Here is a 12,916-nt window from a genome sequence, read left to right on the forward strand (position 1 = left end):
ATGGGTGAGTGGTGCTGTGCCGGGAGAGGGGTGCAGTGATGTGAGGGGAGAGCACTGGATTATCTACTGTGGGCACTAGCTAAAATCTTGCCTAGGGCAATAAATTGGTTAGAGCCGTCTCTGGTATCAGGTGTGCTGGGTCAGATTGGGATGAAAAACCAGCCCGGGAATTTCTGGAAGAAGCCCTAATGAAGGCGGGGTCTGTCGAGGGGGCGGGGTCTGTCGAGGGGGACGGGATCCCTCCTCATAAGACCTGAATTGGACGCTGTTGCAACCTTAATGTGTCTTTTGCTGCAGTTATGTCTTTCTGCTAATGCCACTACAAAGCCCTTACTGGTGTACATCCATGTGGCCAAACGTGCCGAGACTTAGACCCTCTTTCAGTGTCTACAGACGCAGTGGTATACTATCCAGGCTAATTTATTTTACATTTGAAAAACACTTCTACAACCATGCCACGCCATATCATTTATGTTTAGCAGGGAAGATGCAGGAAAAAGGACATTACTGAGTAAAGACATCAGAGAGTAGGACATACAGGAACAGGGGCAGATTGGGAACTGAAAGTGGCCCTGGAAAAATCTGTAGAAGTGGCTTCACATGGGCAGGACCAGAGGTATACCGTGTATCCATGGCGGCAGCACCACCCCTCACATGTCAACACACAAAACAGGCCCCACATGCACACCAGTCCACCAGGGGTCTTCCCTGTGGACCCTATGGCCTATACACCCCTGCAGGTGTGTGATATCAGTGTGACTGTGTATAGTGATCAGTGTGTATCTGGTGTGTGATATCAGTGTAACCTGTGTATAGGGATCAGTGTGTATCAGGTGTATGATATCAGTGTGACCTGTGTATAGGGATCAGTGTGTATCAGGTGTGTGATATCAGTGTGACCTGTGTATAGGGATCAGTGTGTATCAGGTGTGTGATATCAGTGTGACCTGTGTATAGTGATCAGTGTGTATCTGGTGTGTGATATCAGTGTGACCTGTGTATAGGGATCAGTGTGTATCAGGTGTGTGATATCAGTGTTACCTGTGTATAGGGATCAGTGTGTATCAGGTGTGTGATATCAGTGTGACCTGTGTATAGGGATCAGTGTGTATCAGGTGTGTGATATCAGTGTGACCTGTGTATAGGGATCAGTGTGTATCAGGTGTGTGATATCAGTGTGACCTGTGTATAGTGATCAGTGTGTATCAGGTGTGTGATATCAGTGTGACCTGTGTATAGTGATCAGTGTGTATCAGGTGTGTGATATCAGTGTGACCTGTGTATAGGGATCAGTGTGTATCTGGTGTGTGATATCAGTGTGACCTGTGTATAGGGATCAGTGTGTATCTAGTGTGTGATATCAGTGTGACCTGTGTATAGGGATCAGTGTGTATCTGGTGTGTGATATCAGTGTGACCTGTGTATAGTGATCAGTGTGTATCTGGTGTGTGATATCAGTGTGACCTGTGTATAGTGATCAGTGTGTATCAGGTGTGTGATATTAGTGTGACCTGCGTATAGGGATTAGTGTGTATCAGGTGTGTGATATCAGTGTGACCTGTGTATAGTGATCAGTGTGTATCTGGTGTCTGATATCAGTGTGACCTGTGTATAGTGATCAGTGTGTATCAGGTGTGTGATATCAGTGTGACCTGTGTATAGGGATCAGTGTGTATCAGGTGTGTGATACCAGTGTGACCTGTGTATAGTGATCAGTGTGTATCAGGTGTGTTATATCAGTGTGACTTGTGTATAGTGATCAGTGTGTATCAGGTGTGTGATATCAGTGTGACCTATGTATAGTGATCAGTGTGTATCAGGTGTGTGATATCAGTGTGACCTGTATATAGTGATCAGTGTGTATCCGGTGTGTGATATCAGTGTGTCCTGTACATAGTGATCAGTGTGTATCAGGTGTGAGATATCAATGTGACCTGTGTATAGGGATCAGTGTGTATCAGGTGTGTGATATCAGTGTGACCTGTTTAGGGATCAGTGTGTATCAGCTGTGCCTGTGTGATATCAGTGTGACCTGTGTATAGGGATTAGTGTGTATCAGGTGTGTGATATCAGTGTGACCTGTATATAGTGATCAGTGTGTATCTGGTGTGTGATATCAGTGTGACCTGTGTATAGGGATCAGTGTGTATCTGGTGTGTGATATCAGTGTGACCTGTGTATAGGGATCAGTGTGTATCTGGTGTGTGATATCAGTGTGACCTGTGTATAGTGATCAGTGTGTATCAGGTGTGTGATATCGGTGTGACCTGTGTATAGTGATCAGTGTGTATCAGGTGTGTGATATCAGTGTGACCTGTGTATAGTGATCAGTGTGTATCAGATGTGTGATATCAGTGTGACCTGTGTATAGTGATCAGTGTGTATCAGGTGTGTGATATCAGTGTAACCTGTGTATAGTGATCAGTGTGTATCAGGTGTGTGATATCGGTGTGACCTGTGTATAGTGATAAGTGTGTATTAGGTGTGTGATATCAGTGTGACCTGTATATAGTGATCAGTGTGTATCAGGTGTGTGATATCAGTGTGACCTGTGTATAGTGATCAGTGTGTATCAGGTGTGTGATATCAGTGTGACCTGTGTATAGTGATCAGTGTGTATCAGGTGTGTGATATCAGTGTGACCTGTGTATAGGGATCAGTGTGTATCTGGTGTGTGATATCAGTGTGACCTGTGTATAGTGATCAGTGTGTATCTGGTGTGTGATATCAGTGTGACCTGTGTATAGTGATCAGTGTGTATCAGATGTGTGATATCAGTGTGACCTGTGTATAGTGATCAGTGTGTATCAGGTGTGTGATATCAGTGTGACCTGTGTATAGTGATCAGTGTGTATCAGGTGTGTGATATCAGTGTGACCTGTGTATAGTGATCAGTGTGTATCAGGTGTGTGATATCAGTGTGACCTGTGTATAGGGATCAGTGTGTATCTGGTGTGTGATATCAGTGTGACCTGTGTATAGTGATCAGTGTGTATCTGGTGTGTGATATCAGTGTGACCTGTGTATAGACATCAGTGTGTATCAGGTGTGTGATATCAGTGTGACCTGTGTATAGGGATTAGTGTGTATCTTGTGTGTGATATCAGTGTGACCTGTGTATAGTGATTTGTGTGTATCAGCTGTGCCTGTGTGATATCAGTGTGACCTGTGTATAGTGATCAGTGTGTATCAGGTGTGTGATATTAGTGTGACCTGCGTATAGGGATTAGTGTGTATCAGGTGTGTGATATCAGTGTGACCTGTGTATAGTGACCAGTGTGTATCAGGTGTGTGATATCAGTGTGACCTGTGTATAGAGATCAGTGTGTATCAGGTGTGTGATATCAGTGTGACCTGTGTATAGGGATCAGTGTGTATCAGGTGTGTGATATCAGTGTGACCTGTGTATAGTGATCAGTGTGTATCAGGTGTGTGATATCAGTGTAACCTGTGTATAGGGATCAGTGTGTATCAGGTGTGTGATATCAGTGTGACCTGTGTATAGTGATCAGTGTGTATCAGGTGTGTGATATCAGTGTGACCTGTGTATAGTGATCAGTGTGTATCAGGTGTGTGATATCAGTGTGACCTGTGTATAGTGATCAGTGTGTATCAGGTGTGTGATATCAGTGTAACCTGTGTATAGGGATTAGTGTGTATCAGGTGTGTGATATCAGTGTGACCTGTGTATAGGGATCAGTGTGTATAAGGTATGTGATATCAGTGTGACTGTGTATAGGGATCAGTGTGTATCTAGTGTGTGATATCAGTGTGACCTGTGTATAGTGATCAGTGTGTATCAGGTGTGTGATATCAGTGTAACCTGTGTATAGGGATTAGTGTGTATCAGGTGTGTGATATCAGTGTGACCTGTGTATAGGGATCAGTGTGTATAAGGTATGTGATATCAGTGTGACTGTGTATAGGGATCAGTGTGTATCAGGTGTGTGATATTAGTGTGACCTGTGTATAGGGATCAGTGTGTATCAGGTGTGTGATATCAGTGTGACCTGTGTATAGTGATCAGTGTGTATCAGGTGTGTGATATCAGTGTGACCTGTGTATAGGGATCAGTGTGTCAGGTGTGTGATATCAGTGTAACCTGTGTATAGAGATCAGTGTGTATCAGGTGTGTGATATCAGTGTGACCTGTGTATAGTGATCAGTGTGTATCAGGTGTGTTATATCAGTGTGACCTGTGTATAGTGATCAGTGTGTATCAGGTGTGTGATATCAGTGTGACCTGTGTATAGTGATCAGTCTGTATCAGGTGTGTGATATCAGTGTGACCTGTATATAAGGATCAGTGTGTATCAGGTGTGTGATATCAGTGTAACCTGTGTATAGTGATCAGTGTGTATCAGGTGTGTGATATCAGTGTGACCTGTGTATAGGGATCAGTGTGTATCAGGTGTGTGATATCAGTGTGACCTGTGTATAGTGATCAGTGTGTATCAGGTGTGTGATATCAGTGTGACCTGTGTATAGTGATCAGTGTGTATCTGGTGTGTGATATCAGTGTGACCTGTATATAGGGATCAGTGTGTATCAGGTGTGTGATATCAGTGTTACCTGTGTATAGGGATCAGTGTGTATCTGGTGTGTGATATCAGTGTGACCTGTGTATAGGGATCAGTGTGTATCTGGTGTGTGATATCAGTGTGACCTGTGTATAGGGATCAGTGTGTATCTGGTGTGTGATATCAGTGTGAGTAAGGGAAATACAGTAAATAGTGTGATATGTACCAACAAGACGTATTGCCCTCAAACCATTATCTTGCCTCTGGCCCCGTGGGGTGTTATTCGGGCTCTGACACACAGACACCTCAGACTTTCTAGATGAAGGGGAAAGTGAATGAGAATAGAGCAGTCTGACTTAGTGCTTATAAAGTACAGACCTCATAGTAAATCAGTTATCACAGTTCTCAGAATATCGGGTTCCCTGATTCTATAATTATCTGATATAAGTTTTCTGCTTTCCAGGTGTCTCCTTCCAGCTAATATATGCGAATCCTCCAGCTCCTATTGCTCCCAGTAAGTAATATGTATAATAATGCTACTTTACTGTCCTGTTATCAAGTCTTTGCAATAACATAGAAATGTATCAGAATAGTGTGACATCCTTATAGTCTATGAACTGTGTGGTTTCTATTTTCCTCATTGTATTTGTCTAATGTAATTACTATGGGGTGACTGTACACATATTCTTGATAGATTACTTTGCCCAGTTTCGTGGATGGTGCTGGTAGGTATGCTCTTAGAGGCAGGGTCAGCAACAGAAATCTTGGGGCCCGGTACACTGACATGTCTGCCCCCCCCCCCCCCCCCCCTCTTGACCCCATGACCCCAGACCCACAAATCCCCCCTGCATGTGCCAATAAATACTAATATATAATATAACTATATATTTAATAGCTATAATAAAAATATTTAATTAATGACTATATAAATAAATATAACACACTGTACCAAGTTGTTACCACCAACAGCCTGGTAGTGCCGATATACTGGCCGGCGCCGGCTCCAGTCAGTCATGCCTATTCCCCTGCTCCTCTCTTAAGACTGCATGCACGGCAGGAACAGAACAGGGAAGGGTGGGTGGGTGAACGGGTGCAGCGTATCGCGTCATGATGTCATTCCCACATACACACAGTACGGGGACCGGACCAGGTGACCATGGGTTTCCGTTACCGGAGGGTGGGTGCATCTTATTAACAATGTGATTACCTAACTGCTGCAGCGCTGGCTGCGGATGCCTGCTGTTCTGTTATTTTATGCAATACCAGGCGCCGCAATCATATGTAGTATCCCTCACAACCATGGGGCCCCTCAGAACCTCAGGAACCGGCACAGGTGTACCCTTTGTAACCCTCTGTCGCTGGACCTGCTTAGAGGTCATCATTCAGTAGAGATGCCATTGTTTCCCTTCCCCTAATAAGTATCTGATCCCCTAGCTGTCCTGTGATCCTATTGTGTGCACATTTATGTATCAGATGAAGTATCTGGTCTATAAAACCTGTTAACTTCTGCTGTAATTCTATTTTATTTTTACAGTAAAACATGGGGACTGTGGCCACAATCAAGAATATAAAAGATGTGGAACAATGTGTCCTATAACCTGCAGCAATTACAAACATGTTGGTGTGTGTGCAGAAGTGTGTGAGGCCGGCTGTTTCTGCAAGGAAGGGTTTTACCTGGATGCCAGAAACATCTGTGTGGAAAAGGCGAAGTGTGATTCCTGCCACGGGAATACAACGTACGCAAGCTACGGGCGCATGTGTGAAACGACCTGCATGGAAGTCAAATTCCATTTACACATAGGAATAGTTTGCCCAAAAGATAGCAAATCAGGCTGTGTCTGTAAGGACGGGTATGCGCGTCTGAATGACAAACCAGCCTGTGTGCTGTACAAGGACTGTCCTTAATGATCAATAAAGATAACTGAAAAGTTGTGAGTCCAGGCCTGTGTTTTCCTGACCTCTGTGTTCTATTAACACTTCCACTTACAGAGTTACCTTACTGTGTACCTACCTCCCAACTGTCCCCGGGGGGTAGTTGGGAGACCCCCCTGTTAATCACTACTCTGCATAGCAGAGCAGCGGTGATTAGAAGCTGTGCGCATGACGACAACGTCTATTCACGGGAGGCGATACGGTCATTAGGTCGACCACTATTGGTCAACATGCAGTAGGTCGACAGGGTTTCTATGTCGACATGGTCCCTTTTTCATTTTTTTACTTTTTCATACTTCACGATCCACGTGGACTACAGTTGGGAACGGTAACCTGTGCGGAGCGCGGTGGTAGCGGAGCGAGGCGCCTTGCCCGAAGCATGGCGAGCGAACGCGGTGCACTAATTGGGGTTCCTGGTTACTATACGAAGAAAACGACCAATTTTCACGTGAATGATGCGATTGCGAGCCACGCCTCCCATTTCCATCACAAGCTCAACCACATATAATGGTGAAAGCCGGGTGTTCAACAACCAAAGGTGTGCATATTTCAGAGAGCGACCGCACACTCAAGAGTGGTATATCTATTTTATAAAATAATCCCTGACGTCAGAGGTGGATTTAGGGGGTAATTCAGACCTGATTGTAGCAGCAAATTTGTTAGCAGTTGGGCAAAACCATGGGGGTCATTCAGACCCGATCGCACGCTGCCTTTTTTCGCAGCCATGCGATCGGGTCTGAACAGCGCATGCGTATGCTCCGCAATGCGCAGGTGCCTCGGCCGCCGGCGACGGGGATCGCCGGGCAGCGACGAATCTAATGAAGAAACTGAACGCATCGGCAGTCGCAAGAAGATTGACCGGCAGAAGGCGTTCGTGGGCAGCAACTCACCATTTTCTGGGAGTGTCCGGAAAAAGGCATGCGTGCCCAGCCGTTCCGGAGGAGGATTCCTGACATCACCACTGGCCCGGGTCGTCGCAGCGGCTGAGTAAATCCTGGGCTGTGCAGAAACTGCACAAACCTTTGTTTGTCCAGCTCACTGCATAGCCGATCGCACCCCTGCAAAGCGATTACCCCCTCCCCCTGTAGGCAGCGATTACCTGGTCACAGCAGTGCAAAAAATAGCCTGCGTGCGACCAGGTCTGAATTACTGTAGGCCCCATGTGCACTGCAGGGGGGGGCAGATGTAACATGTGCAGAGAGAGTTAGATTTGGGTGGGGTGTGTTCAAACTGAAATCTAAATTGCAGTGTAAAAATAAAGCAGCCAGTATTTACCCTGCACAGAAACAAATCTAACTGTCTCTGCACATGTTGTATCTGCCACACCTGCAGAGCACATGGGGGGTCATTCCGAGTTGATCGCTCACTACGGATTTTCGCAGTGCAGCGATCATGGCAGAACGGGGCTAATCTGCGCATGCGTATGCACCGCAATGCGCAAGCGCGTCGTACGAGTACACAGCAGTTCGTTACCCAGCGAAGGCTTCTACGACAATTCCGTTCACACAGCCGTTCGCAAGGAGAATGACAGGAAGAAGGCATTTCTGGGTGTCAACTGACCGTTTTCCGGGAGTGGTTGGAGAAACGCAGGCGTATCCAGGCGTTTGTAGGGCGGGTGTCTGACGTCAATTCCGGCACCAAAAAGACTGAAGTGATCGCAAGGGCTGAGTAAGTCCAGAGCTACTCAGAAACTGCACAAAATGTGTTTGCAGAGCTCGGCTGCACAGGCGTTTGCACACTTGCAAAGCGAAAATACACTCCCCCGTGGGCGGCGACTATGCGTTTGCACGGCTGCTAAAAGTAGTTAGCGAGCGATCAACTCGTAATGACCCCCATGGTCAGGGCCGGTGCTAGGGTGTTCGGCGCCCCCCTGCAAACTATAAATTTGCGCCCTCCAATATTCCTTTAGCGCGCGCCGGGAAAAGGGTTGTGGTCTCACAAGTAAGGGGCATGGCCACACAGTAGTACCCCCATTTAAAATTACGCCACAATGTAGTACAATCTTATTAATCTTATACGTAATGCCCCACCCGTAGTAGTAGCGTCCTTATATGTAATGCACCCCAGTAATAGTAGCATCCTTATACAAAATGCCACCCAGTAGTAGTAGCGTCCTTATACGTAGTGCACCCCCAGTAGTAGTAGCGTTCTTATACGTAATGCCCCCAGTAGTAGTAGCGTCCTTATACGTAATGCCCCCCACAGTAGTAGTAGCGTCCTTATACGTAGTGCACCCCCAGTAGTAGTAGCGTCCTTATACGTAATGTCCCCCACAGTAGTAGTAGCGTCCTTATACGTCATGCCACCCAGTAGTAGTAGCGTTCTTATACGTAATGCCCCCCACAGTAGTAGTAGCGTCCTTATACGTAGTGCACCCCCAGTAGTAGTAGCGTCCTTATACGTAATGCCCCCCAGTAGTAGTAGCGTTCTTATACGTAATGCCCCCCACAGTAGTAGTAGCGTCCTTATACGTAATGCCCCCCAGTAGTAGTAGCGTCCTTATACGTAATGCCCCCCACAGTAGTAGTAGCGTCCTTATACGTAATGCCCCGCCAGTAGTAGTAGCGTCCTTATACGTAGTGCACCCCAGTAGTAGTATCGTCCTTATATGTAATGCTCCCCCAGTAGTAGTAGCGTCCTTATACGTAGTGCACCCCTGTAGTAACAGCGTCCTTATACGTAATGCCCCCAGTAGTAGTAGCGTCCTTATACGTAATGCCCCCCACAGTAGTAGTAGCGTCCTTATACGTAGTGCACCCCCAGTAGTAGTAGCGTCCTTATACGTAATGCCCCCCACAGTAGTAGTAGCGTCCTTATACGTAATGCCCCCCAGTAGTAGTAGCGTCCTTATACGTAATGCCCCCCACAGTAGTAGTAGCGTCCTTATACGTAATGCCCCCCACAGTAGTAGTAGCGTCCTTATACGTAATGCCCCGCCAGTAGTAGTAGCGTCCTTATACGTAGTGCACCCCTGTAGTAATAGCGTCCTTATATGTAATGCCCCTCCCAGTAGTAGTAGCGTTCTTATACGTAATGCCCCCCACAGTAGTAGTAGCGTCCTTATACGTAATGCCCCCCCACAGTAGTAGTAGCGTTCTTATACGTAATGCCCCCCACAGTAGTAGTAGCGTCCTTATACGTAATGCCCCCCCACAGTAGTAGTAGCGTCCTTATACGTAATGCCCCCCAGTAGTAGTAGCGTCCTTATACGTAATGCCCCCCACAGTAGTAGTAGCGTCCTTATACGTAATGCCCCCCACAGTAGTAGTAGCGTCCTTATACGTAATGCCCCGCCAGTAGTAGTAGCGTCCTTCTACGTAGTGCACCCCTGTAGTAATAGCGTCCTTATATGTAATGCCCCTCCCAGTAGTAGTAGCGTTCTTACATGTAATGCCCCCCCAGTAGTAGCGTCCATAAAGTGCGCGCTCAGACATACCTCACACACACACACACACACACAATTCACACATATATACACACACATACACACCCACCATATACACACACGTCACATACACACTTCAAGTTCTCTCTCACCCTCCACTTACCTAAGCCAGTCTCCCTCTGTACAGCAGCCTGGTCCGTGTAGCTCCGCCCCCTTCCGGCCCGTGTAGCTCCGCCCCCTTGTGTCCCGTACTCGGCGCTGTCACAGGTGAGGTGAGGTGATGTGAGGGGAGGGGAAGGGAGGGAGGAAGCTTTTCATGCTGCAGGTGCCCGCTGCCAGTGCCTGTCATACAGTGACAGACACAGCACTGGCAGCAGCAGCAGTGGGGACAGGACGGCGCAGCAGGGAAGGAATGCAGAGCAGGGGGAGCGCCTCTCCGTCCCAGCGCCTCCCTGCACTGCATCCCTTCGCTGAGCGGGTAGCGACGGGCCTGCCCATGGTTTTGCCCAAATGCTAACAAATTTGCTGCTACGATCAGGTCTGAATTACCCCCTTAGACCTCATGGGGCCCTAAGCAAGATACCGATTTGCGGCCCCCCTACCTCAAACAATCCATAGCACTATATTTTTGTTCTGATTTAAGCCCCTTTACATTATTTGTATTTTTTTCCTCCTTATATTTTATTCTATTACTTTCCCCCCTTCACTGATTACACCATATCCCCTCCCCTCTAATTTTTATTATTACACCACTTTTAGTTACTGTATTTTAGATCGGTGCACCCCTCACGGAATGCAGCAGGTCCTCATACCCATATTATTACACCCTCACTCACTGACTGCACTGTATGAGTGCCACAGCCTTACTGATTGTAGCCAGCCCCGTCAGTCTTAATCAAAAATGATAATGACATAGCAAACAAACTAAACAAGTTTTTTTCAACGGTATTTACCAGAGAGGACTAAATGCTGGGTCTAACACAAAATCTCAACAAAGATAATGTCCCACTGCTAAATGCTTATTTATGTGACGAGGTAGTCTGTGATCGATTAAAATAGTTAAAGATTAATAAGTCACCTGGTCCCGATGGAATTCACCCGAGGGTTCTTATGGAGCTGCACGCTGAACTATCGCCAGGATACCTTGAAAAAGACCCCAGACAGGGGTGGAAACGCGTCGGGCAGCCTCCAGGTGTGAAGGGAACGCGGAGTCTGAAGCCGGTGACCAGAGTGGCTTGTTGATTAGACTGGTGCCAGTCTGTATCAATTATCCATGCACTGTTTGGGACTGTTTGGCCACAGTTCCATTTATCTCCGGTAATTTCACTGCATTTACTTTTCACCAGGAGCAAATTGGTGTTATAATTGACTTTTATTGTGTATAAAAAATGTTATTCTTTTTTTGACATTATATTATAACAGACTTCACTATTATTACCTTTCTTTCATTTCCCTATGGTGGAACTGAGTGTTACGAAAATTGAAGTTTGGAAAGATTGTCGTGATTAGGACTTCGTTCGTACAGCGCAGGCTAAGTCATTTGCTCAAAAATCTTTTATTGTATCACTGTGGTGAGGGGTGAAGGAAACCTCGTAAGGGCATATGTGAGCCAGCAGCAGTACTTTGCGCACAGAGTTATTAATACCACCTTTTTTGCATAGAAAATCTATGTACACTGGTGCGGGATTGGGTGTTTATATAGTGGTGAGAGGGCTGGTGTCCCACCAAAATTGCCCACATTTTGGTGGGATCAGCTCCGTCCAAGGGGGAAGAAAACAAGACCTGCACATTCTGCAGCTGCAGTGGAGGCTTGGAACTCCGGAGTTTGTGGATTACCCAGATCCAGCAGGAACACATCACTGGGAACAGGAAGAGTTTAAAACTGCTATTTACCCGCAGCCAAGATGTACAGGGACACATCTGTAGTAGTGTCCCTTTTTCATGTTATCACACACAGTAGTCACAGATAATGCCCACAGTAGTCATGCACCTTACACACACAATGCATGCCACTTACACAAATAATGTGTGTCACTTACACACATAATACCCATAATAGTAGTGCTGCTTATACATATAATGCCCACAGTAGTAATGCCACTTATACACATAATGCCCACAGTAGTAGTACCACTTATACACATAATGCCCACAGTAGTACTGCCACATGCACATAATGCCCACAGTAGTAGTGCAGCTTATACACATAATGCCCACAGTAGTAGTGTCACTTATATACATATTGCCCACAGTAGTAGTGCCACTTATACACATAATGCCCACAATAGTAGTGTCACTTATATACATATTGCCCACAGTAGTAATGCCACTTATACACATAATGCCCATAGTAGTAGTACCACTTATACACATAATGCCCACAGTAGTACTGCCACATGCACATAATGCTCACAGTAGTAGTGCAGCTTATACACATAATGCCCACAGTAGTAGTGTCACTTATATACATATTGCCCACAGTAGTAGTGCCACTTATACACATAATGCCCACAATAGTAGTGCTGCTTATACACATAATTATCCACAGTAGTCGTGCCACCTACACATAATGCCCACAGTAGTAGTGCCCCTTATACACATAATGGCCACAGTAGTAGTGCCACTTATACTCATAATGTCAATAGCAGTGCCCCTTATACACATAATTCCCACAGGAGTAGTACCACTTATACACATAATGCCCACAGTAGGAGAATCAGGGGACAGGCGCAGAAATGTGCAGCTGGGAGTGGACAGTGGAGGAAGCCGAGGAAGGAGAGTGGGAGGTGGTGTGATGGAACAGGGGATGAAACAGTTAAGGAAAGAACTCAGAGGACAAAAAAGTGTAGAGATAGGAAAAGGGGAAGGTAAAAGAAGAAGCTTTTAAATAGGAATCTTTTCCTACCTGTGCCAGGGGGAGCTGTGGGGCCTCGGCTAAAAAATCCTATCCATAGCAGCAGCAGCAGCAGCAGTTGGGGATCTGCACTGAAGCGCCTTGATGCTGCTGCTCTTCTGCTGCCTATCCTATAGATTGACAGGCACAGCAGCAGTGAATAGCAGCAGAGTGGGGGGAGGTGTT

General features: G+C 46.3%; 1 long non-coding RNA gene across 1 annotated transcript; it reads left to right on the plus strand.

Annotated features, from left to right (window-relative positions):
* The first annotated feature begins 661 nt into the window (after positions 1-661).
* LOC134966912 (uncharacterized) lies at positions 662-6,086 on the plus strand. The gene is made up of 3 exons (XR_010188738.1): positions 662-740; positions 4,984-5,034; positions 6,055-6,086. It is a non-coding gene; the product is annotated as an uncharacterized LOC134966912 (long non-coding RNA).
* Positions 6,087-12,916: the final 6,830 nt, after the last annotated feature.

This window comes from Pseudophryne corroboree, chromosome 10, assembly GCF_028390025.1.
Source record: "Pseudophryne corroboree isolate aPseCor3 chromosome 10, aPseCor3.hap2, whole genome shotgun sequence".
Taxonomy (NCBI): domain Eukaryota; kingdom Metazoa; phylum Chordata; class Amphibia; order Anura; family Myobatrachidae; genus Pseudophryne; species Pseudophryne corroboree.